Here is a 26,865-nt window from a genome sequence, read left to right on the forward strand (position 1 = left end):
TGGATATGTAAATGCTTGGCAAAACAAAATATTTACAGCTTTCTAAAGCTTTGCAACTGTGACATACTTTTTAATTAAACAGTAACAATTGTAGCCTGTGGCATTTTCTGAGATTAATGAGTGGCTGGAAAGCGCTGCTCGCCTAAAGCAAATTAGCCCATCATTAATTAATCATAAAAAACCCCCTTGTTCTTGGCTTTGGTTATAATCCGTTTGGACTCAGAATCAAATGAAAATAATTAGTTTTCTTTCCTGTAGTGCTGTCTCTTTTACACAAACTGCTGGGAGTTTCAATTAACTCACTCAATACTGTTGTAATGCTCTGTGAACTTCCTGGGCTTTGTACAGGGTGAGCTCTTTTCAGCAAACAGAAAACCTCTGAATCCTTTTCCCACTGTGAGAGGCGCATTTTCATCAAGACAAAGATTTCCTGGAATCCAGGGAAAATCAGGGTTATTTTCTGTTTTTTTGGTTTTTTTTTTTTTTTCCCTGCCTCTCTGTCTCCATGAAAGTTGTTTTTCCCCAGTATTTTCTATGCCTGTGCATATTTCAAAAACATTCCAGAATTGTGCTGACCTTGTTAAACTGTTTTAAGGGTTTGCAAATAAAACCAAATTAATTTGCCCTTGCCTCCAAAATTCATGATGATTTTAGGAGAAGTCTAAAAAGTAAATCTGAAAACATTAGGAAGACAAATGGACACAACATATGCTGCAAGTTTATTTTTCCCATTTCTTATTTTTTTCGCAGTCTTATGCCGTGAGATAAGAAAAAAAAAACCCCACTGAAATATCTCAGAAGTGCAGGTGAAACCTGACTGCAGCTGTCCTGGGCTAAAAGAACCCAGACAGAGAAGATAAAACCACAGAACAGCCCAGTTTGGGAAGAATCTTGGAAGACCACCTGATCCAACATTTCACAAGAAAGGCAGCCCAGGTGGGATTTTCTACCCCTCTTTCCAATTTCATCTTTAAAACTTCCATAAATGGGGACTTGATTATGTGATTTTGTCTTCTAGAGGCTCGAAGATTTGTGATCCTACCCCAAAAGATATATTTCTGACTTTTTAAAAAGATCATTTGACGCTATGCAGATACTCTATCAGAATATGAACATACTTATGGCTTTTGTACCAAAAAAAAAAAAAAAAGAAAGAAAGAAAAAAGAATGAAATTAAAATGAATTCAGAGCACAACATTAAAAGCCATAAATGTCCAGGGAAAAATGCAGAGAAATAAAAATTTGAGATGTTCATGGAAAATCAGCAAATGAATTCTCAAAGAAAACAGTGAAGTAAGTCAGGTACCAAAGGAAGTTAAGTAAGATCAAATCAGGTTTTTGATGATGATAATAATAATAATTATTATTATTGGCCAGTAATTTGACCCAAAACTCTTTATTTCCTCTGTTCAGGGCATCAGATTGTCTCCAGGCTGGAAATGAAGGCAGAGTATCAGACAATGTTGATGAAACAGAAACTCCTCTTCCAGAAAACCCAAAAGCCAAATACTCAAGAGAAGTACAGGTGAAAAATAAATCCAAAAAAGGCTCTCATGGGGCTGTTTATCTGCACAACAATGAACTTTTCAAGCCAGCAGCCACCAGCAATGTCATAATGCTATTTTATATGATAACTGCTACAGTTAAGGGTGAGAGTTAATTTCTTCATAATGAATGTGGCCTTCCCATTCATCCTGCAGAAAAACAATTATTGATTTGCTTCAGTTCTCAATATTCCTCCTCATCATCATTATATCTTTATCTTCAGAACCCTAGTGAGGGTTCTTATTGAAACTGTGTGACTGCTCATAGCTCACAGAACAAAATATTTTCTCAAGCCTGTGAAGGAATATGCACCCTGAATTCACTGATTCAACAAGAGAGATGTGCATGATCAAAATTATAAGGGGCTCTCTTTATTTGGAATGATTAAGCAGACTAGGACTCTTTAGTTTAAAAAAAACAAATGAATAAGAGGTCTGGTAGATATACATGAAAGCAGGAGCAGCATGGAGAAGGCATCACTTTTTCACTCTTTCCTCTGATAGGAGACCTAAAGGGCATCAGAGCTATCACCAGGCAGCTTCAAACACAAAATTTTTATGTAGTTTAATCAGCAGTACTTGCAGAACAGCAGTGGCCTAGTTGCGTTCAAGGTTAGAACAGGAGAATTAACAGATAAAAATTCTAGCAAGGAATATAAAAATATTAAATACATGACATTTCCTCAGTCTTAGGAAGACCCCAGGATGCAAATTCTGAGGGATAGGAAGGCTTGGGGAAAAAAAAAAAAAAAGAAAAGGTGGTAAATGACATAAATTACATTTATTTTATTTTTTAGTATTTATTATTGAAGTAATTTTCTTGTGGTGGCTTTGGCCTGGGGTTTGTGCTGCCTCACTGCTGTGCTCTTATTCCCCCAGCTATGTCTTTGCAGCTCTGTCGTTACCTGTAGAAGACTGCTGTTTGTATAATCACAGAGATATTTCCATAAACCCTCTGAATAACTGAAATTTATACAAGGCAGAGTGTGCATTTCTACTAGCAAATGTGAACATCCATCATGCTGCAAATATGAGCAGCTCTGCTGACCAGGTGAAAAGTGTGATTCTCTGCCTATTAATGCAGACACAAACTTGCTATAAAGGCTTAAATAGGCAAACAAACAGAAAGAGTTGCAGTAAAAGCCAAAACCAAAGAGACGCTTACAATTTATTTACCACAGGTGCTTCCAGGGTGGAATTGCTCCTTTTGGAATGCCTTCTTTCCTCCCTAATTTAAGATTCAAGCGTGGTATGTACATTTAGTATAAGGGAAAACGACATACCAGGTCTGTGCTGTAATCATCTATAAAATCAGCTAATTGAAAAATCACACCGCATAATATATGAACATTGGGGCTCATTTATTAAAATTATCATAGAGAATTTTGAGAAGCACGAGTGAGACCTACCTGCACCAGTTCATGCTGCTGAGATTCCACCTCTTTCCTTAAATATCCAAATTTTCATGGTCCATTTATCAAACTCTCAAGCGACACCTTTCCATTCCCTCCCACGTCTCCCTGGAGTTTTACACTTTTGCAGCTACCCAAAGATATTTTCAAGTTTCTGTTTACAATGTGCCTACAAAGCATTTGATAATTTACAGATTGTGGCTGATGTATGAGCAGTCAAAATTTATGATTCCTTAACAACCTAATTACCTTCTCCTTCTTAAATATCTAACAGTTTTAGGGTTTTTTTGGGGGTGTTGATTTTTTTATTTTGTACTAGGAACTTTTATTATAAGCATATGAGAACTGGAATTACAAGATACTAAGCCTTTTTTGGGTTTTTGGTTTTTTTTTTTTTTTTTTTTACATAACTCACCACCTGCTGTACTAGGACTAGGAAATCTTAATTTCTCAGCACTGAAACTCTCCTAATATAAGGACAGCCCTGTGCTCTGGAGCAGAATTAATCATGAATTCATACAAAGAACCATGGCAATCTTGTGTTTTATGTGCTAAGTTCTTGTTAAACCTTATCTGTCTGGAGCAAAATGGACATACAATGGACTTAAAATTCAATGGAATTATACTTTGAGGAGAAATTTTTAACTCCCCTTCCCAGAAGAAGAAATGTGACCAAAAAAAGCATCCCCAAGACATCAGCTTTGAGCACGTGGCTGAACTGAATGCCCTGTGGGAACCTGAAACTGTCCAAGGGTTTTCCCTTGCTCTGGTGGGATGAAGCAGAAATAACAGCAGCACGGGTTTTCCTCTGCAGAGCATGCCATTAATTATTTATGGAACAATGCTTTCTGATTGCAGAATCAGAATCTACAGTGGTGTTATTCGTTATTTCCAACAAAACATTTGTATCGACTCTACTGCAGGGAGCCTGGATTCCTTTACCTCTGGAATTCCTGGGGGATAAAAGAGAAAAAAGTGTGATCTTACCTTGCAGTGGGCTCTAAAACAAAATGTTTCTAACAGGAGAGATCAGAAAGTGAAAATTGTTCTTCTTTTCCAATGTTACTTTCTGTCAAATGTTTACCTTCTATCTTCATTTCTGAAATATGATATTACCATTTTTGGGTGATTATTGACTTGAGCAACAGAGAGATGTACTCAGCAGGACAGCTCATTGACCCAAAGGACAGAGAAAGTTGTGTGCAAATCAGACTTTATGCATTTTATTTCATTTATGGGGATTTTCTATGAGTGTGAAAATGTTTAGCAGCCAGCTATACCTGTGATTGCACTTTCCTACAGTTCTTTATGGCCACAAATTTCCTGTTGAAGGGAAAAAGGTTATGGACCAAATCCTTTGATTCCTGTGGCACAAACCCAGATTTAAGTAACTCGTCTTTGACATCTGGGCTCAGATGTTTAAATGATCATGGACCATGACTTTATTGTTGCTGTGACAATTTACCTCTTCAGAAAATCCATCCCCTCTTTTGGTAACACTGGCCAAAGCATGCAGCTTATGCTTGATAACATTTTGAAAAAAAACCCAAACCCATTTAATTTTTTTGATGCTACTTTGTATTGTAATATATTCCTTAAATGGAAGGATGATAATAATAATATTATTATTATTATTATCAGTGATTGCAATAATTATAATCAATAATGATTGTAAATCAATATTATTATGCAACTGAAAGTGAGCATATTGGTTTGGTCCAGCTACTGCAACACCAGTGAAATGATAAGAATCAAATGTCTATCAAATACTGCTTTAAAAAACCATAAAGAATATTTAAAACTGGACTTGGGAAATAGCATATGCAACTGAAATGAATACTGAATACTGTACTAATTATAGAACGCATACTAATTACTAAAATAGCTATGACTGTAGAGGGAATGGAGGAAAAAGTATTGAGCTTTTACTAAATGAGCTCAACATTTCAATTATTCTAAAATTACTCTATACAGGGTCCAATTTCCTTCACTTACAACCTTCTTACAGCGCTTTTTAAAGACTAAAAGAGGATTAGCAAAATGTGGGGGTAAAAACCTGTCTAAAATAAGTAAGCCAAAGCTGTTAGCAGCCCATATTTAGTTGGAGAATTAATGTACAGAGAGTCAGTACTCACTTTTTCATTAGTTGTGTATAAGTAGCAAAATGGCCACAGGTCTGAGCTGACAACTACTGCAGAACAGCCTATTGTAGCAATTAATTTTTGTGCTTTTTAGGTATTGCACTTTTCTGGTAAGAAAATAATGAATCTGATTTATTTTCTGTGGGCTGATATTGGAGTCTACTGGCGTCAAAGTTATGATTTGGAAAACTTTGTTTTCACCATGAGAAAAGCTTGGTGGAATGGCAAATGAAGCCTTGCATAGGAGGTGTCGTAAACGTGGAAAATGAGTGAAAAAATTTGTGCTGCAGGCAAGGCATTTCATCCAGTGCTGAGCAGAGCTTCAGATCCCGTACATCTTATCAGACAAGCGTGGGTTTTTTTTTTTTTTTTTTTTAATTTTTTTTTTTATTTCATTGAGTGCTAATAATCACATATTGGATACTGTGGTTCTGATACCAACGGTGCCCTTCCAGTTTGTTGATATCCAATTTATCCTTGTCTGCTCAATCAATGGGATAACACAAACACAAACTGGGGCACTCTGGTGATTAATTACCATGCATGCGGCTCCTGGAAAATTCCCATATAGGGGAAGAGTGCTGCCTGCCCTTGCTTATCTATCAGGGGAGGATTCACATCGTGAATGCACAAATTCTGATAAATCATTCTGATCAATCAGCCACAATTTCTGATCTGTTGCCGTGGTGGGTTGGCTCTGCTGGGTGTGGGGGAAGCTTCCAGCAGCTTCTCACAGGAGCCATCCATGTAGCCCCCTCAATAACAAAACCTGGCCACAGAAACTCAATATAGTTATATTGGTGATTTTATTGTGTGATTTGATTACAGACCTGCAGATCTTAAAGGAAAAAAAAAAAAAAAATCAGTGTATCAAACTTCGCTGCTGCATATGAGTCAGATGCTTTCTTACAGTAATGGATTTCCTTTTTGACTTACAGCAATGTTATTTCCTTAATCAAATTGCCAATAGTTCATTGAATTTGCTGTTAAATATTATATTTCATACTCTGTTTAGTCTTCAGGACTGCAGATATTGTTTTGGCATTATTCAGAAAGATTCAGTAAACAGCTGTAAATAATGTTACTTGCCCTGCAGTGTTTGTGTTAGTAACAACTTCCTCTCTTTTCTCTGACATGTGTGAATATTTCTCAGAAACAGAATCAATCCTTGGCAGGGGGGGGGAGATGATATTTAAGGTCCCTTCCAGCCCTAACCAGTCAGTGGCTCTGTAACTCTTTCCCACCAAGATCCTACTCCCAATTTCCTATATTCCATCTAAAAGCCTTTTTGTTGTAGATTTCTAAGGAACAATTCATTAAACCCGAGGATGGGCCCAGCTGAAACCCTAAAATTGGTAATCACATATGCATGCCATATTTGCATTCAGTGCTACATTTATAAGGCAAGCTATTCCAGTATGCAAGTTTTGTACTTAATGCTTACTTTGATACATGAGCAATTTAAATTTGTCTTACTCTCTCAGATGTTAGGTTATGCAGGAAAATAGCAAAGCAGAGTGCAGGACATGTGTCTGCATTTTTTAATGAGGCTGATGACTTCCTTCAGCACCAAAGCTCTGGTTTTGAAATTTATTATTTCTTCTTCTTTTTTTTTATCAGCTTTGTAGATAAAGAAACATAAAGAATCTGGTGGAAACCGCTGGTCTTCAAAAAAAAAAACAAACCACATTTGTATTTGCATTTGAAATGGAGATTCAAGCTCTAGGCCATTTGTCTTAACATGAGTGTACGGTTTTTACAAATGAAGTTTTCTAGAATTAATGCTGTTAAAATATTACTTTCTTCCAGGAAATTGAGAGAAGACAATGAATCTATGTGTGATGCTATGAGATGAATAAACACTTGGAAAATGAAAACAATTTCAGACTTGAATATGGATGAAAAACGTCTTGCAAATGTTATGGTGAAATTTATCAGGTACTTGCATCGTGTTTGCTTGATGGGCTCTGACCCTGAAGTTATACTAGGAAAGTCTTTTGCTGAAGAAAGTTGAAAATAACACCCAAATAATTGTGAAACATGTTTTATGAGCATTGTGAGATGCTTGTGTTGTTGCAAAAATGATTAAAGTGATTTACATATATATAGCTTCTACATTGAGAAAGGGCCTTCAGAATTTTATGAACTGAATTCAGAGACCAGTGCAACCAAAATGGGGAGTCTTTTTCCCCAAAATATTTTATTATAATACCACATTGCAACATTATACTGTATTTTGGACAGAATACTGTGATCACTTCAAAAAAATTCAGGGAGAAGTGACTTGACCAGGAGAATGAAACTAAAACCTGAACTCTTCAGAAACAGTTCTGTGTGGAAATGGATTTGTAGAAAATAAAGTGCTGATGTTTATATTATGGAATTAATTTAGAATTTCTATTCAGATTTAGAATTTTATATTTCAGAATTGCTTTATTTTATAGAAAATAAAGTGCTGTCATTTATGCTGACATAAAGAAAATGACAGTGCTGCACTTGAGAAACATATAATGGTAAATATTAAACACCTCCTCTGTGAAAGAGGAAACATTGGATCAACTGGAAAATTATCTTAAAGAGAAAAACTGATTTTTGCAGAAGTATTTTTACCTTTGCTAATTATCTGAAATAGTTTTGAGCTGTCTGGGGCTTGTGCTTTAGAAGAAACCTGTTACATGCTCTTGCACAGTCACACCTTTTGAAAAAAGATGCAAACTGGAGTCCCTCAGTGTCCCTTCATTTAGTGTGCCTCAGAGGTGATCACTTCTGTCACTGAATAACAGAATTAATTTGATTTTAATATATTTTCCTTTCTCCTTTCTTTCCTTTCACATTTCTGGTTTTATTTTTTGCTCTCTACCCCTTTTGCATGTCACAAGCCACCCAGCACTTGTTAACCACATGTAACACTTTTTTAGGAGAGCCTTCCTGAACTTTAAGTAAACTCCTCAGTGTGACTTCTGTCAACTCTCATTATTCTTCAGTGATGTTCATCAAGCTTGTTAAGCAAGGTTTCCCTATATAAACTCACACCAGTTTTTACATTCACACCAGTTTTCTATTCTGTACGTGTTTTGTTCACCTTCCCAGTCACAGAGATCTTAGATCAAGAGCAGCACTTACACCCTTGAATTTCTGTTTAATTTGCTGTTCTCACAACACATTAGGCTCTTTCTACTCTGACATCCTTTCCCCCGCTGCCCTGAATTTGTTATATTTCAGGACTCTGGAGAAGTTGGAAACAGAATGGTTCAGTAAAACTGAGATGTCCTCTAGAGCTGTAGCTCAGAGCAGTTGTATATTCCTTTGTTCTTAGGATTATTGTGAAAATGCTGCACATATTGTTTACATTAATGTAAATTATTACTGAAAGAGAGGACAAGCATCTCATGCAACCAATCAGAGGGCACTGGGATTTTCAAAGTTTTCCTGAACGGGTGAGTTGGAACCACAGTGTGTTCTCATAAATCCCATGGTGCAGATAACCAGGCTGTGGGGTCTCCTTAGTGCAGGAAATCATTCCTAGGAGACCCAACAGTGAAAACTTTGTAATGCTTTAAAAATAAAACCATAAATCTCTCTGAATTTAGTTTTGGCATGTATTGAAGTGCTGTATGTTAAGCTGTCTCCCATTTCAGATAGTGGCTATTCTTAAATCGATCCCCGTAACACAATAGCTGTCTGCCAGACACCTTTGGACAGGCAATTAATTTTGAAACCTGACAAGGCAGAAATAAAGTCAATTTTAATTATTGTACAGTATGCTTCTGTCAGCTGACTTTTACAAAATCTGCTAATTATTATTTTTAAATTTGTAATTTTTTTTTTTGTATTTCAAAATGCAGGACACAGCTAATGAGGTTTTGATGTTTGTGGTCTCCAGAGGAGATTTAGACTCAGCATCCAAGGAAGTGTGTGTCAGCTTCTCATAGCCTCATGTAAAGCCTCAGTGTGGGCCCACTAGATAAATATAAAAGAGGTTCTTATAACTCCAGAAATACAGCTTCAGTTCTCTGCTATTCATAGATTTTCTGTCTGATTTAGACAAGTGATTAATTTCTCTGCTTTTCCATCTTTTTTTCCTAAAATTAGGATAGTATTCCATGGCTGTATGAGGTGATATTCTTCCCTGGCTGGTGGCTGAAGGTACCCATGTGTAACAATGCCAGTAAAAATAAAATAAACAAACAATAAAAGTAAATAAATATTTAATAAAATGGTATAAATTATCCAGAGGGAAGAATGTTAAGTTGATAAAATTATGATTTATATGAAACTTGTGGGGAGGCAGTGTAGGTGTAGAGGGTGTGGGGAAATACAAACCTTCCTGTCAGCAAAAGGGTTTGAGTTTTCCTGTTATTGGAGCATAGAACATTTACCTTCTAATCTCAGTCTGTCCTGCTCTGACCCAGGAATTCTGAAAGCTCAGCTCAGAAAATCAACCCTCCCAAGCTATTTGCTCCATTGATGTGGCTTGGCCATGAGCGGGAAATAATTACAGAAAAGGAAGAGTAATGAAATGTTTGTGGGTATGGTATAAATTATTCAATATTGGCCATGTTCTGCTACTGCTAAAACAGATTTGTAGGTGCTACAGCCCTGTTATTAGTAAATGCCTGACTTTAGGACTTGTATACCTAAAAAGAAATCCTGCTGAAACCTCGGGACATGTCTGTGGTACTCAAAGCAGCACTGAGCTGGCTCAGTCCTGTGCAGTCCACACAGTGCTGTGGTATCTGCTGTTAAATGTCATTTCTAATGTTTAGAGTGCTAAAAATCTTTTCTGAGTGGTAGGAAATGGGTACTGTCAGGTTTTTGGGGGCTGGAATCAAGGTTTATCATGCAAGGAGTAGTTCTACTCTCGAAACTATCATGCTGACATCACCACAGTGATTTTTTTTTTGACAACACCAGGTCACAGATAATTGCATTTTGAGATAAATTCTGTGCTGCATATTAAGCTTTGTGGGTTAAAGCTTCTGCCAACAAGGTTCTGTCTGCTTTCTGGGTGGGAGTTGGGCACTTTGAAGGGGGTTGTTTCTAAGTGCAATTTGCATGTGGAATTGCACACCAGTAGTAAAGACAGCTGGAGGTAAACTGAGCAGACCTCAGAAAAACGCTGGTCCTAAGTATCCAAACCTACCTTAAAAAATATATTTTAGGTGGTGAAGTTCCTTTTACATGTTTTTCCTCCTCTCAGAGGACTTAATTTCTCTTCCAGATTTGAGAAAATGAGGAATTGGGCAGTTGCATCTGCCACACGACAATATTGTGGGATTAATGGGAATATTTGGGCTTGTACTCAAAAGAAAGAAAGGAAATCAGACTGGAACTAAATGAAAGTTAGGGTTTTGAATTATGTGAGCATTTTTGTTTTGCTCAACCAGCAAGAGGAAATTAAACAAATTGCTCATTTGCATGGCAGCTGGGAAAGTGATTATAAAATACAGACCATGATATTTTCACGTGTAGTGGCTTTCTTAATATAATGCCTTCATTATTGATGTCTGACATTGTCTAATATGATATTAACGAGATTAAAATAGAGTATTATACCATGCTTACGTTATTTGAGTTATTTTTTCTTTTTATCTATTCTCCAGGTCTTGACCCATGGAGCCTTTGGAGGACCAGGACCAAGAACAGAAATTAGGAGTAAACTAAAATGTAATCTGAATAAATCATTCTACTGATCTGACCTCTTAGAGGCAGCAAAACTACTGGACTTGGAATGCTAAAGTGCAGCAGGGCCATATTTCTCTTTTATTGAACAGAATGCTCCTTCTCAATCTTCCCTGCATTTATGTTCCATGCTAATAACTGTTTTGTAATGAAGTTTTTTTTGCTTTTCAGTAATGATTGCAAAGTAAATAGTGATACTAAAACCACTTATTCTTAATTCAGCCCTCTTTTTTTTTTTTTTTTTAATCACAAGAAATGCTGATTAAATTGCCACAGAACATTCTTAGGTTGCAGCGAGGCGGAAGAAAGGCTGGAATTAACTGTGGGTTCTAGGTAATCCTCTCCTCTGGGATCATTGATCTAATTTATAATATCACTGTCATTTCTGTCAGCTGTTAGGACATAAAACGACAGCGGGATCAATAAATAACCCAAGTATTTTCCAAAAGTCATACCACGTGTAAGGATTGCAATAATATTTCCATAGCACCTGGGAAGTCATTTTGACAACACAAAAAAAATTAGGTTTTGTGCAGAAAGCAGGATTGAAAATCTGGCCACAAAACGATAGTGTATTAGATTTGCAATTTTTAAACATTTCTTTTATCTCTCAGTTTTCATTAGATTTGGCTCTTAATTTTACCTTTCTGTTTTTTGGTGTGATTTAAAAATTTTTTTGAAATATTTTTTTGTTTTGTTTCATTTGTTTGTTGGGGTTTTTTGTTACATAAAACATATTGGCCGGCTTTCTTGCAAATAAAAAAAATTTTTTTTATAATGTTGATTTCAAACCTTTGTTTTCCTAAATTAAGTGACTAACCCAAAGCTTAGGTACATAAATCTTCCCAGAAATAAAACCTGGTGTCAGAAAAACTGAGCTCCAGAGAGATTTATGAAACATAATGAATCAAACCTCCTGAAGAAAATGTGACCCTGCACGACCATGAGGATTCACAAAAAAGGCTCAGATGGGCACTGAAATCTCCCTTTTCATGGTGTAGATATTATTGCTTTAACCATGGCTGGGCTTGTGCCTCCTTAATGAAGAGTAAAAGGCAGATTAAAGCAATTAGAGAACGTTTTAAGGGTCAGTCAGTGAAGTTTTCAAAAGCATCACAGATGGAGGAAGATGCTCCAATGCCTCCAGGAGGTTGCAGGAGGTTTCTAAGTTTCCAAACACAAAAATAAGTTTATTTTTCTCGGACACTTTTCACTGCTGCTGGTTGCTCAATGCCATTGTGTCTACTGTTTGAAGTCTTAATGGATTCGTCACTAATTATGTAATTGTTTTTGCAATTGCCTCACAATAATGTAATTAAGGCAGCTTTTCCCTCCAGTGGTTCCACAAACACACTATCACAGTGATTCTGGGGACAGAATAATAGCTTTAAATGCTACATTAATATTCCTGTCAGTTGTCTGTCAAAAGCTGGACACATTTTGCAGAAAGTAAATGTTAGTTAGAGACATAAAATTCACATCAAAAATAGGGTCTGAATGTAGGGGCTTTTTTTAAAAATTGGATTCTCTGTATAAATGCATTGGATGGAAATCAAGAATTGCTCTTTTAATGTAGGCACAAAAGAGCTAAATCTTGAAAAGCAAATTAATTTTAACTATACACAGATTTTATTTTGTTCTGGACTTGCACCGTGACTTTATTTCAAGGTGAGAGATAAAACACATTTTTTTTCAATATAACCCTATGCTTATAGGAAAAAAAAAAAACCAACTAGGTCTCTAATTCTTCATTGTGCTCTGTGAGAAATCTTGTGAAAAAACCTTGAGGACTCTTTGGCTGAATTTGACCTGGATCATGAGGTGAAAACCTTGGGGCATTCAGGCAGCAGAGCTTAAAATGTAGTCTTGAACAAGTATTTGCAGTTCTTGGCAGATCAAGCAGCAGCAAATGTAACATTTGCTTAGGAGAAGAAAAATCAGTATCAAACTCAAACGCTTGCATTTAGTTGGAATATTGGAAACATCTTTAACTCCTTGACTCCAGAGGGTGAAATTGCCTAAAATCCCAAAATTGCCAAGAAAAAAAGCAACGCCTTTCTCTGCTGTGTTTATGTTTTGAGAACTCTCCAGACCCAGCCACTCTAGAAGTTAAGGAACATTAAACTCCACAAGCAAAGGTATAACTTGCTCTGATCAGAACATGTTGAAAAATTAGATTTGCACAACACTTGTACATTCTCCGGCACCCAGGGCACAGTGAAGGAAGTGCAGCAGCAGTTATTTTTAATTTTAAATATAAAGGCAGTTTATTTTGGACTCCAGTTCCAGAGCAGAAGACAATTTTCCATAAGAAGGTCACAGATTATATGAAAGCAACAAGACGTCACGCCTGTGAACTCATTCTCTTTGCAAATTATCCATTTTAATATTTTCCTGTCCTATGGTTTTTTTTTTGTAGCATTAAATCTGGAACCTGGACAGATTTTTTTCCCCTCCCTTCACTTTTTAAAATTTATTATTTTAATTATTTATGATTTTATTTTTTAATATACATTAAATTAAAATTATATTATATTAGAAGTATATATATATATATTACAATTAATTTTAATTTAAATTTATATTTATTATTTTAATTTATTTTTTTATTATTTTAATGAAAACTTCAGGACAGCTTGCTATGGAGGAGAAAACCTGGGCAAGTTCTTTATGATCTCAAGTAGACAATTAATATTTGTTCTTTATGTTTGCTACGTAAATAAAAACATCTTGTCCCTAATTAGATGTTTTACCTATTAATTTGCCAGTGATAGGTAGCTAATGTATATTATTATATGTATATAATATATATAATATAATATAATATAATATAATATAATATAATATAATATTGTATTATATTGTATTATATTATATTATATTATTATATAACTATTAACAACTATTAACTGTCTCTTAACAACTTGAAAGTTTGTTCTCCTAGTTAATGCTGGTTAGAGTACAAAATTATCTTCATAGATGTAATTAAAAGGCTAGATTTGGTCCAAAGGGCCTGGTTTTTTATACTTATGTCACAAACAAGCAAAATCTCTGAAAAACCTGGTCTGGGGACAAAATGCAGACATGAAAAGAGGAATTGCTCTTTATAACTGCAAATGAGGGTTGGGTTTTTTCCCCATTGAAAAGTAAGTATATATTTCTTAATGGTGGAAGGAAGGGAGAAGGTTTCTAGTTGGTTAGTTTTCATTTTCCATAAATACCTTGGGAGGAAGAGGAGGAGGATACAGCCATGAAAACGTAATTATGCAAAGCTGTGTTTGGAAATAAACCAAGTTTAGGGTGTATTTATTGATTTCAAGCAGTGAAGTTCATGTTGAGGCCCAAGATGCAGATAAATTACCTCATGTAGTGCTCTCTCTCCTTAAATTCATAGCAACTTTTATATGTATATATCTATATATCTACATATCTATATCAATCTATATATATATCTATAAATACATATATCTATATCTATCTATCTATCTATCTATCTATCTATCTATCTATCTATCTATATCTATATTCAGGTGACATTTTCATAGGATTACCCACTTAAACTCCATTTTATATTTCATCAGGAGCAGTAGGTCACTAAGATCCTTTAACGACCTAAAAGTTTGGGTTTTCCCTATGTAAAGAATTTTAAGTTAACAGCACAGAATTTAGTCAGATTTAATTCAATCAGAATCTTAAAATCCCTTTGTAATTACTTTGTAGCCAACTATTATTTAATACATACTAATTTGCTGTGGTATAATCATATAAAATACAATTACCACTGAAAATAAGATTTAAATTAGTTATAAACAAATTGAAATAATTTAGAATCATTTCAAATAACTGCATCTGGCTAAGTTTTGCTGTACCAGCCTCACCACAGGATTTCTGGTTTAGCCTGCTCTTTCTGACTGACAAATCCTTTTTTCTTAGCATGAAACCTTGGGTAGTGGATTTTGATTGTAATTGAGTACATTTTAACTAAAATTAAAACATCATATGAGGTTGTTTAGAGGTGGAGAATGGCGCTGCAATCAAAATCTGTATTAAGAAAAAAGATCAAATCATTATGTCACAAGCGATTGAGTGCTGGAAAATTTCATTTGCAGTCTGAAAGCAGGAAAAACTGGTTTGGTTTTTTCCTTCCTCCTGTAGAAATATCTGACAATATTTCTGAGACATGGTCCAGGATTTGTTCCAGTGTTACTCCAGTGAATGCTTCTGCAGTTGATTTTAGCTGTAAGGGCACAGGGTAGTTCCTGTGCTTTAAGGGAAAGGAAAACCAGTGAAATTTGCCATTTGAAGCAGATATTCCGCCAGCTGAAGCATTTCTGATATGTTGTTGAATTTCTGATATCTTTTGCCCAAAATCCTGTTGCTTCTACAGCCCATGGTGGTATAATTTCAGAATTGTGCTCCAACCCTCTTGAGATATTTGCTCAAATTCTCCTCCGATTTTCAACTATGTATTTATGTACTTCAAGTGGACAATTGAAAGCCTTTTTTCAAAATTAAAGAAAAATATATATAGGCATTAATTCTTATAAATAAATAGCTCTGGTGCAGCAGAGGCATTTTGCTTTACCTTCTGCCTCATTGTCTTCCTGAGGTAGGTACAAATTTGCACTGTGTCATGATTTGTCATGTCTAACTGCTTAATTAACCTTTAGTGTGGTGGCATTTCCCAGATTGCCTGCAGAATTATTCCAGATGAATAATGTCTGTGTAGATAGGCAATGTCAAATATTGCAGCTTTCTGCTTAAAATATTGTTATTTGCTATCACTAGGGACATCATTCATGGGGATGGAGGCTGCTGAGACTCCCAGATCCAAACTTTTCTGGTGGCTTACTTTTAACCCCAGCTTTGAGCATTCACAATCAATGCAAGCCTTCTTTTACTTTATTTGAAGAAATTTTGCATCATTAAATCATCTGTAACTTGAAAGAAAAGTTGTTTTCAGTGCTTGCTGATCTATTTTGCTCTAGCCAAGGACCTGCTTGCCTATTTGATGTAGCCAAGACTGCTCTGCACCGTGCAATAATGAAGGTGCTGTAATTAGAGAGAATATGAACTTTTCTTTCTTAGTCTTGAAGTGGTGACAAGAAAAGAGTTCTTATAAAAAAGCCACTTGAAAAATTTCCTAATTTTTCCCCTGTGAGAAAAGGTTATTTTACTTATTGAAACAGAATGGATTGGAAGCCATCTTCACTAGGATGTTTTAATTGAATCCTAAATTTTCTTAAAGGACAAAAAAATCAAAAGTTAACAAGATACTTCAAATGGTTCATTTTTCTTGGTTTCTTTGTCTGTTCAAATAATCTGTTAATAATTTCCAAGTTTATTTAGCCTTTGACTGTATTTTTTAATTCACCATTGGTGCTGTGATAACCTGCTGCATTTATAACCTGGACTGTAATGTTCAGTGAAAGGACAATAAATTCCTAATTGTTTTCTTCTGAACTCTAAACTTCAGCAAAATTCAATAGAAAGGTTCATGGGGATCAAAAAAGGGGGACAATGGATACTTGTAAAGAAAAATACAAAGCAGTTTTCCCTTCTGCAACCTTCACCCCAACAAAAATACAGATATTGAGAATACCCTGGAAAGACATTTGAGCAATAACATTCATTTAGGTAATCCCATCAAACAGTTTAGATAGGACTGGCAGCTGTTTAACACCCTTAAAATAAAAGCTGGCAGATTCAAAAAGTGAAGAACACAAATCAATGTTTCACAACTTTTCAGCATAAAACAAGTGAAGGTGGACATATTTTTAATACCAAAAGATTAAAATTTAAATAAGAAAAGCTCTGAGACATTTTCAATAAAACCTGAGAAGATTATGAAATATCTACAAAAGTTTGTTTTTTTAAAATATATTTACTGCAGGTGAGTGAAAGAGTTAATGACAGTAGAGGTACTGCTTAAAATAATGTGAGAATCATAAAGATAATAACCTCAGTTTTATTAACCAAGAAGGGCAGTTCTGGGAAATAAAATGATTATATGGGAGATAAGTAATAAGGATTTAGTGAAATATAAACCACTAAATCTTCATCATTAAAAGGTTAAAGAAGGTTAGGGTTATTTATTTCAGTCATTTTAAGAAGAGGAGGAAGAGTATTCCTGAAATCTTAATGCTTGACTTACAAACTTGAATATTCCCAACTTTAAAGAGAATATTTCCTATTCAAATTGTTTTATTCCTATATAAGTATTCGAAAACCTTTGCAAAGCCTCTGTTTCAAATATTTTTTTTCCCAATTTCCCTATTTTAAAATTAATGTAGTGGTAATAAATAATATATAAGTTAACCTCAGATTCAATAATAAATCTTTGTGGATGCATGAGGCAAGTGCATCAATGAGTACAAATTAACGTGCACTATTATAGATTGCTTACTTAATTGCTTATTACTGTATAATTTCTTGCAATTATCAGTGTAGAAAGACATTTCTACATTTCTGGCCACTGGAGTAACAGGACATATATGCTAGTTGTTAATGGTACCACCAGTAATAGTACATTGGATTCATGTAAAGTCCTCACAGTTCATGGCAGCAAACAGTGTGTAGGGATGCCACAGAGCCACCCTGTATCTAGATTTGGGTCAAAACCACATTGCCCCAAGGCAGATCTGTTTATTTTGTCTCTTTGCCAGAACTTCCCATCCAAAATGTGCAGTTGATCAGGTGAGGACTCAAAAGTGCAGTGAGAGCCCATCAGAAAGGACAGAATTCGGCTGGGCAGAGCTGGGACCCCAAAGCCCCGTGCTGGGCCCGGAGCCCAGAGCCCAGAGCCCAGAGCCCAGAGCCCCGTGCTGGGCCCGGAGCCCAGAGCCCCGTGCTGGGCCCAGCCCAGCGTGGGCAGCAGGGCAGGGGCGATTCTGCCCCTCTGCCCCTCAGTCAGAGCCCACCTGCAGAGCTGCCCCAGCCCTGGGCCAGCCCAGCAAGGAGCTGGAGCTGCTGCAGCCAGGCCAGAGGAGGCTCCAGCACGGGCAGAGGGATGGAGCAGCTCTGCCGGCAGCCAAGGCTGGCACAGCTGCCATTGCTCACCTGGGCAGGAGAAGCTTTGGCCTGAGCTCAGGGTGGTCTGGCAGGGCCTGAAGGGGCCGCAGCAAAGATGGACACGGACAATTGCCAAGGGCTGCAGGGACAGCAGCCGGGCAATGGCTGCCAGTGCCAGAGGGCAGGGCTGGCTGGGATCTTGGCAATGAGGAATTGTTCCCTGGCAGGGTGGGCAGGCCCTGGCACAGGGTGCCCAGAGCAGCTGGGGCTGCCCCTGCATCCCTGGCACTGCCCAAGGCCAGGCTGGACACTGGGACACTGCGAGGTGTCCCTGGCATGGCAGGGGTGGCACTGGATGGGCTTTGAGGTCCTTTCCAACCCAAACCATTCTGTGATTCTATGATTTTATAAGCAGCTTCTTCTGACTTCATCCCAGCCCATCTCCAAATGCTTTTTACCCTTCAGCCATTACTGGTTACCCTTCGATGCATCCTGATCCCATTGAAAAAGTTCTTCTAATATACTGCACACAAAAAGTGCTCATTTTTTCCAAAAGTCTGAAAACAGACAGAAGAAAGATGTGTGATCTATTCATAACTTACCAATTTTTGATGTTTGGAAAACGAGTAAAGAGGTATAGATGTGTCTAAATATTTCTGAGCATGTTTGACTATGGTCACCTGCCATGGAAAGGTCTGTTTTTACCTCTTTATTTTTAACGTTAGCATATTATATTAACAATAAAATAAAAATTTCAATTTAAAATTTTTCAATTTCAATTAAAAAATAATTTAATTAAAAATAATATATTATAAATATAAAAAACATTATTATAACATATATTAAAATACATTATTTTAGCAAATTATATATTTGATTGTTTGCTAAAGTTAAAATTTTAACAAATTGTTCCAAATATATTTTCACGTCAGAATTTTCTGAGGGATCCTTCAGCTTTTCCCTCCTAATTTACTTTTCAGAATATACAACTTGGATGTCTCTTAATAGAAAAGTAAATTGTTTTTTACTGTAGAGCCATTAGAGGGTTAAGTGGTGGAATCTATCATTGTTGTTACTCCCTTATTTTTTACTCTCTCCTTACCTGTGAAGTTAACTGCACATTTATCTCATTATCCCTTGGGACCAGGCAGAACAAGTAAAAATATTCTTAGTTAGACCTCAGGTGAGCAAAACTTCTCTTTTATCTTGACTCTAGATAAGGCACAGGTGCCTTCACCAAGATGTCTGGACTGAGGTGAGAATGATCTGTTGTTAAGTACATGTGGAAAATTAAATATTGTTAAAATATATATTTGAAATATTTCTCAGGATGTTTCAAACTGAATGTGCAGTGTTTGTTCTCTAAGGGTGGGTGTGGGCACCTTGGTAAAAGTTTGGGGAAAAGAGATTAAAAAAATCAATGTTAAATGTGCTAATTTTATATAAATTCCAGAGGTTTTATCTTATGATCTTCAGATTATTTTACAATCCACAATTCCTTTCAAATTTTCCTGAAAAAATGAGTTTTTTAAGAAACTCTGTGCACACTTGCACTCAGGGTCACTTCCACTCTGCTGATTTTTCCTCTGTAAAGTGAATATGGTTTGAACGACTTGGGGATGATAACAGGTGTGAATAAATGCCTCATTCTTGTGCCAAAGAAAGAAAAAACCCTATATATTCTGTTCTTCACCAATAACAGATAAATCTGCACCTGAACCAAAAAACCGGAATTCGCAGAAGGCCCTGAGTTTTCTCTTTTCTTGTGCTTTCAGTGCAATAAAAACCCAGCATTGTTTAACAATCAAACTTAACTTTAATATTGTCTTTTGCATGAAAAAAAAAAAAAGCATCAAGCACATGAATCTGTGACTTCACTATTGTTGGTTCACTGTAATTTATATTCATGACCTGGTAAGAATCAGTGAAAAAATTAAAATGCAAAGAGACAAATATTATAAAAAAATGGTGTTTTCAGGGAAAGTGTTTCCTTGCAGATAGCAAAAATAATTTTTTAAGCAGTCCATAACATAGCAGCAAGTTTTATTTTACAATATCATATAATACTCAGAAATGTGGGCATTTTTTATGATACAAGAAAGTGTTTGCTATGAAAACACTCACTTGAAATTGCTGTAAGTATACAAGAAATGATGGATGGGAATGATTTTAAACCATTCAGGAGTGACATTTAGATGGATATTTATCTTAATGTAGCAGAATTACAGAGGTCTGAGAATCACTGGAACAAACAGTTTCCCTGTACAATTTCCTTAAGGTTTTATTATAAGATTTCCACGAGGTTTTATTACCAGCAGAAATCTCAATATTTCAGATTGCATTCGAGTTAAGGCATAGCAATATAATGCATATTTGCTTTTCAATTTGGGTACGAAAATGATGTGTTAAAAATAATTTGATGATACAGGAGTGGCAAAAACTGATAGAAAAAGGAATATATGAAGAAGAAGAAAAAAAAAAAGAAAAAAAAAAGGAGAAAGTAATTTCCTGTTTGCCTGAGGGACTGGGCTAATGGAGATGCTCTGGTCATTGGCATCAGGGGATGGCCCTGGAAGAAGGATCAGTGCAGACAATTTCCCAGTGCTCAGTGGTTTCCAGGTGCTCAGACAGGACCTGGAGGCCACCTCAAGTTGCAGTCAGGCATTTCCAGGATGCCCTTCTGGAAAAATTTCCTTACTGAATTTTCCTCTGAATAGGAGCGGATTTAGGTCTTCACCCAGCATCTGTTAATACTTCTGAAAGACAAGGAGGTTTTCCCATACAGAAGGGACTTTTAGCATACAAATTCTCTTTATTCTCTTTGTATCCTCTGTTGCGAAGTTCTTTTTTTTTTACTTTTTCTCTGTTCTGCAGCCAAATCCCTTGGAGAACTTTCACATAGCAAAAGTCTTGGTGTCCTGCCCTTCCCTCACATGTCAGAAACTGTGCAGGACCAAGTAAATCACCAAATGGGTTTGGGAGCTGCAGTGGTTGTAGCAAAAACCTTTGAGACCATTTCAAAGGAGGAAAGCAGGTAATATTTCTGGGAAGATGAGGTACCTGGTGTCTGGATGTTCAAACTTTGAATGGAAATGTGATCCCATGTGTGGATTTCAGTCTATTCCCCAACCCTTGGACAATTTCAGTGGCTTAGTAACATTTCTCCACAATTTACAAAAGAAAGCCTGGAACTCTATTTCATAAACCTTAACTGCAAGCCAGAAATAAATTGGGATCTAAGACTCGTTTTATTGTTGCTGTTCTTATATTTATCTCTCATGATACATAGATTTGTTCTTACGGTGGCTGTGTGATAAATTACATTTGGAGGGAAGTCATGTCTCAGTTTTTATGTTCAGTACCATATATCTCATTTCATTACTTCGTTCTCTGTGTGGTGAAGGAAAGGAAAGAATATTTAGACCACCCTTATGTTCCAATTGATGCTTTGTAATTTTAAACAGGCTCCTGAGCCTTGTTTATTCCCTTTTTACAATAATGTTGCTGTAATGTGCTGATATGTGGATTATATGGATTTATATCTTGCATTTCACAGCTGTTGACTCTCAAAAGAGTGCCTTGAAAGTTTTAATAGAGTTCCATATCATGACCTTTCCACAGTCCTTATTCCCTGATTAAACTGTTATTTTTAAAAAAAATCTTTTATTTTATTGCATGTTTCTTCCCTAATTTCACTGAATATTGATATTTATCTGCAGGCATTATGTAGAGAAGTGTCACAAAATCATTATCAAATATATAACAGGTGCAAACTCTTTCCATATCCAAAGCCATGGAAAAGAAAAAATATGAAAGAAATTAATTTCTCTGCTCAGGTTTTTTTGATGACTTATTTCCATAGCAAAATTGATTGTTCATAATGAATAAGTGGCTACTAATAGAATGGAGTCAAGAAGCCCAGTGCTTTTTGCAAGATATTAATTCCTACAGCATATATAAAGCAAGCATGAATTTATTGATCCTTACTAAGAAGAGGGCTAGAGTAGGTTTATTTTTTCAGAGCACTATACCATTACATATCCTGCTGTCCCGCTGGCAAACCCCATACTTCATTTTTCAGCGTTGAATCGTTATTCTTGCATTTGATTTTCATGAAAAAAAACCTCTCATTCCAGCTGAGCTGAAGTCCCACAGCAAAGTCCTCATTAATTAGGACCATGCCTTACACAAATTGGCATACCAGTTATGTGAGTGTTTTTTTTCCAACAGTTTTCTTCTGGAAACAAAATTTATCCTTCCATTAAAGCCTTACACAAATTGTTTTCTGACTTCCTGGGTAAACCTGTGGCCTTTGGGTCGATTTGTTCTGATAGGGTGCGAAGCCATGAACTAAATATAATTTTTCTAACCGTGTTTCCAAGCATGAATGTCAACTGCTCTCACCTGTTCAACCTGGGAATGACCCAGGAGCTGAAACTTTTAAGGGTTAACAAGAGGACCCTGAAGAACCCAAAGAATTTTAGGCATTCCTGCACCACCCTATTGGCAGGACAAGCCTCTTTTTGTGTCTCTCAGGTGTTTTAGTTCCAGATTTTAGGTGGGGTGAAAGGGCTACAGATGACAGGAAGTTCCCATGCACATGAGACTGGGAAACTCCATTCCTAAAGCCAAGCTGCAGGAAATTAAATATTTCTCCAGGTTTTATTGGTCATCAGAAGGAGTTCCACTGAAATACTCAGCTCATTCTCCTCTCTGTCCACCACTTGACCCAATATATTAATTGGGACAGCAGGAAAGTGTCTTAGTAATTTATTTAAATTGCTAAAGAGCTTTGTATTTGGGTAAAATACATCAAAATTGCAAGATTGTACCTATGCTATTTTGTTTCTTTTCTCACAAAGACTTGAAATTAAAACTAGAGAGCCATGAAAGTGCAATAATTTGAAAATACCCAGCTCAAAATTATTTAATATAATAAATAATAATTTAATAGATCTTGTGCTTTTAAAACCTCAAAGGTTTCTTCTTGATCTCACCTGTCCCACTATTCATTCTTTTTTGTTTCCTTGAAATAAATCAGAACAGTGGCACAAGATTAAAATCAAACATTTAAAATGTAACATATCGCATCCTCTATTTTTTGATGATGTGCCAAAATATGTGGCGTTTTCACCTGGGAAAGGTGCTGTCTCTGCCAGTAGGGAACCTTTAGGTGATCTTTAAGGTTCCCTCCAACCTAAATAATTCTGTGGTTCTCTGTTGTTTATTATCATAACTATCCACCTGACACATCTGCATTTTAATGGAGTCATAAGGACTGCACTTTGGAAACAGAATTTATGATCATCTGGATAGGAAATGTCAAAATGACCATAATCTGGGAGTACTGAAAATGACATTAATTTATAAACTAGTAGAGGTGGTGACAGACTTTTTAAGTGTTTTGTGATAACTTGCAGATACCTTCCATATTCATTTAACTGCTGCTTAAACAAATTGTGTAACATCACGTTTAATAACAACAAAATAAATCGAATAAGCTTTTAAATTTTTTTGCTCAGGGCATTCACCTCAAAGAGTGCTGAAAGCAGGAGAAGCTAAGAAACAGGCAAGCCTCTGGTTTATGCACAGTTCAATGTTATCTAAATAGACCTAAAAGATTTACATATTCTACTTGTGTATTTGCTTGAGAAATGACACAAGGACCTTCCTGGTTTGCAAAAAACCTCACTCCTGCTGGCTGCTAATTAGTTGTATAGCACCAGAGATGATTCATGGGTTCACAGCTGCCTAACATGTTGGAATATCCTATATATAAACCCTGTTTATAGTCTCATAATGTGGCTGAACATGGCTTCTTTTCAACTTTAAAGCTCCTGACAAATCAGCATATTTAAACCATTTAGCCTGAGTAAGTATACAAGTCTATCAGGTGAAGAAGATATACTAAGCCTATTTTTCTTTTGAACTTGCCCATCAAAGAGGCTTGCAGACCCTTTAATCTGTTTTGAGGGAATGTGTAGTGTTTGCTGTATAAATCAGCAGCAGGGTATAGTGCTGTCTTATTTTCACAGTGCCAGAAAGCTGAAAATTACCAGGCTGTGCATGTGAAATCTCTGCTGTTGATGTATTAGAGCAGCACTGAAAGGAGAGGCAGGCAAATTCTGTTACTGAATTAATTTTTTCCTGCTGTAAAGAAAAGACAAAAGGGAAAAGGATGAAAGAGACCTACACAGATTTTTTTCCCCTATGGCAGAAGGGGCAAGTGAACTCTGAGAAAATTTGCAGGCACACACTAGTAAACAATTTTTACATTCTAATAATAAAAAAAATCACTGTTGCAGTTCTTGATACATGAGAGAAGTGCCAAAAATCTTTTTGGTCAATTTTTGTGCTAGATAATGAAGTTATTCTCCTTCCTCAAAATGAAAAGTTCGCTGCACCCTTTGATAGTACCAGTTCTCTTGGACTTCCTCACCAAATATCCCACCCAGGAAGATTTTATTAACATCTATATAACTTATTTCCACAGTACAACTGCCAGGAGAGAGCTGTAAGATAATTTCATTATTAAAATTCTAGTCCTCTTGAACTAGGGAAATGATTTGGTTGGTATGAGGTTTTTTTTTTTGTTTTTTTTTTTTGTTTTTTTTTTAATCTGTAAAAGATGAATTTGATTCATGATATCTCCACAAAAGAAAACACCTCTTCACTAGGCATCCTCTCCTTCTGTATTTTAATGGCATAATAGTTAGGACAGCCATCTTCCCATTATGTCTTCTGTTGCTCTTGTGGGGAGATTTATACGACTGTAGAGCCCATCACTGATAACAGAATAATGGGGTCATCATTCCTAAATCACACCTGCTATTTGCAACATAAATCCTGCTTTGGCTAAATTCCAGTCACATACACCTAGCAGGGAATTGAGAGTGGAGGAAAAGCTAAAAATATCTCTTGGCAAGGCCTGGATGGGTTTGTGTCTGACTATTCAAATCCTATAAAATATTGTAAATTTAAATGTAACATATTCACAGAGGGGAATAAGCAATAATGCACAAAAGTGTTTGTCCTCTGTTGCAGGACAGCATTGGTACAGCCAAGGAGTCAAATAAGCATCACAGAAGTGGGAATTGTCAGGGCAGAGTAAGGATCAGAACCAAATCTTACAAAGTAATGCTGAACCCATTGCCCCAGAACATAAAAAATATTAGAATAACATATCCAGCTTTCATGTTTTGCTGATTTTAGGCATAAATCTGGTGAATAAACTATGGACACTTTATGGACAAGGATGTAACAGAGGAAAAGTTAGCTTTTGGGGATTCAATTTTATTCTCTTTGACAACTTATTCCAAACCAGATAACTGAAATAAGTAGATAAAACCACCTAGCCTGGCTAAATGTCAACAAAACCCCCACATTTTAACTTTGTCTGTATACAAACTTAACCCACATAATCTCTCACTATTGAACTCCCAAAACTCTAACCGGGGAATGGACCAGAGTTCTTCCTGGAGAAAGGTAAAATACAATACCAAAACCAGAGACAAACTGTGCCTCTGCTTTCAAATTCTCATGGGTTTGATCCCATGAGTTTGTGACAAGATTTGAGATGATACATGTGTGACAAAGTACTGGCCTGTTCAGCACTGGCTCCACATCCACCATGCCTAATACTCCCTTCATTTGGGAGGATAACCAGAGCAACTTTGGAAAACAGGTCCCAAGCCACCACTGCCTTGAGATGGTGAGAAATAAAAACAGAATAATTCCTAGCATCACTCAGCATACCAAGAATCTTGAAGCCTTCAATTTATGACATGACATTTCTTTCCTGTTCATAGAAACTGTATTTATTGTCATATTATTAGGAATTTCTGTAAACAAATAAATTTAAACAAAAAAGGTGATGGGCAGATCTTCTCTAACATTTTGTGAAATTCTCTTGTGAATTTAAGGCACATCTTAAGTACATTTTTACTGCCCAACTTTTATTTTTGTATGCCAAATATCAGGTAATTAGAAGAAATTTGCGGTTGTAGTTAAAGATCTAAATACTCTCATCCACAAAACTTGAAGGCATTTACATGAAAGTTTACACATAAGTCTTCATGATCTATACTGGGAAGTCTAAAAAAGTAATTCTCACATTTTTGAATGATTGCAAACCTCAAAGATTTACTGAGATCTAGTCCTTGATTCCTGAAAGGATATCTCCTGTGAATGATTTCTCATCCTCTTTGTTTTGAGAGATGAATGTTTTAATTTGTAAAATAACTTTCTGAGGTTATTTAGAGTTTCCTTCTAGTACATGAATCTGTCATTATTGTCTTTTATAAAGAACCATTACCTTGATTAGAATAAACTTGGACACTAGTTCTGGTATTTTATCTTTTTCAAGTACATTATTACATTTCTGGCAGGCAGGAGAAATGAGATTGGCATATGGTCTTGGCATTATATGTGAAAGAAGAGATATACAAAAATATTGTCATTATATATGAAGATAAACTAGAATGTTAAATTATTACCAGTGATGTTGTCTCTCAAAGGATGGAATCACCTCATGACACATGCAGGTGTGCATTACCACATAAACACAAGTCTTGAAATGTTTTTCGAATTTTCTTTAAAAGTAAAGAGAAGAAAAGGACATTATTCAAAATATATAGTTAATTAAAAAAAAAGTTGCACATGTTGAAATATACCCATAAGATGACCCAAGATATTATCAATTCATTTGGCTTAAAACTTACAATAATAATAATTGTCAATATAGCATGCAAGACACTCAGGTTTCAGGATTCTAAATCCATTGCCATGAAAATACAAAATAAATACAACTTGACCTATAGAAAATGTTCAATACTTGCAAAATGGGTTGTTCAGTTGTGCAGCTTGTGTCAGGTAAAGGTCTGTAAATAATGAGAATGCTTGTTACAGTTTTGTGTTGAAAGCAGGGCACAGATCTCTCGTTAATTAAATAGAAACCACAAAATCAGATAAAGAAATAATCATAATTTATGTGTAAAATTATGAATACCAGCATGTTTTGTCAAGTAAAATAATTGTAAATATTCAAACTCTATAAATATGTATTATTTGTTTTGA

At 35.9% G+C, this 26,865-nt stretch overlaps 1 long non-coding RNA gene across 1 annotated transcript in view; it reads left to right on the forward strand.

Annotated features, from left to right (window-relative positions):
• The window catches only part of LOC139604122 (uncharacterized), a 141,882-nt gene extending 117,425 nt beyond the window's left edge, over positions 1 to 24,457 (forward strand). The window contains exon 2 of the long non-coding RNA XR_011683896.1: positions 24,371 to 24,457. This is a non-coding gene — a long non-coding RNA (uncharacterized lncRNA). The remainder of the gene's footprint in view (positions 1 to 24,370) is intronic.
• Positions 24,458 to 26,865: the final 2,408 nt, after the last annotated feature.

Source organism: Agelaius tricolor, unplaced genomic scaffold, assembly GCF_023055355.1.
Source record: "Agelaius tricolor isolate 1412-34295 unplaced genomic scaffold, bAgeTri1.0.p SCAF_44, whole genome shotgun sequence".
In the NCBI taxonomy this organism is placed as follows: domain Eukaryota; kingdom Metazoa; phylum Chordata; class Aves; order Passeriformes; family Icteridae; genus Agelaius; species Agelaius tricolor.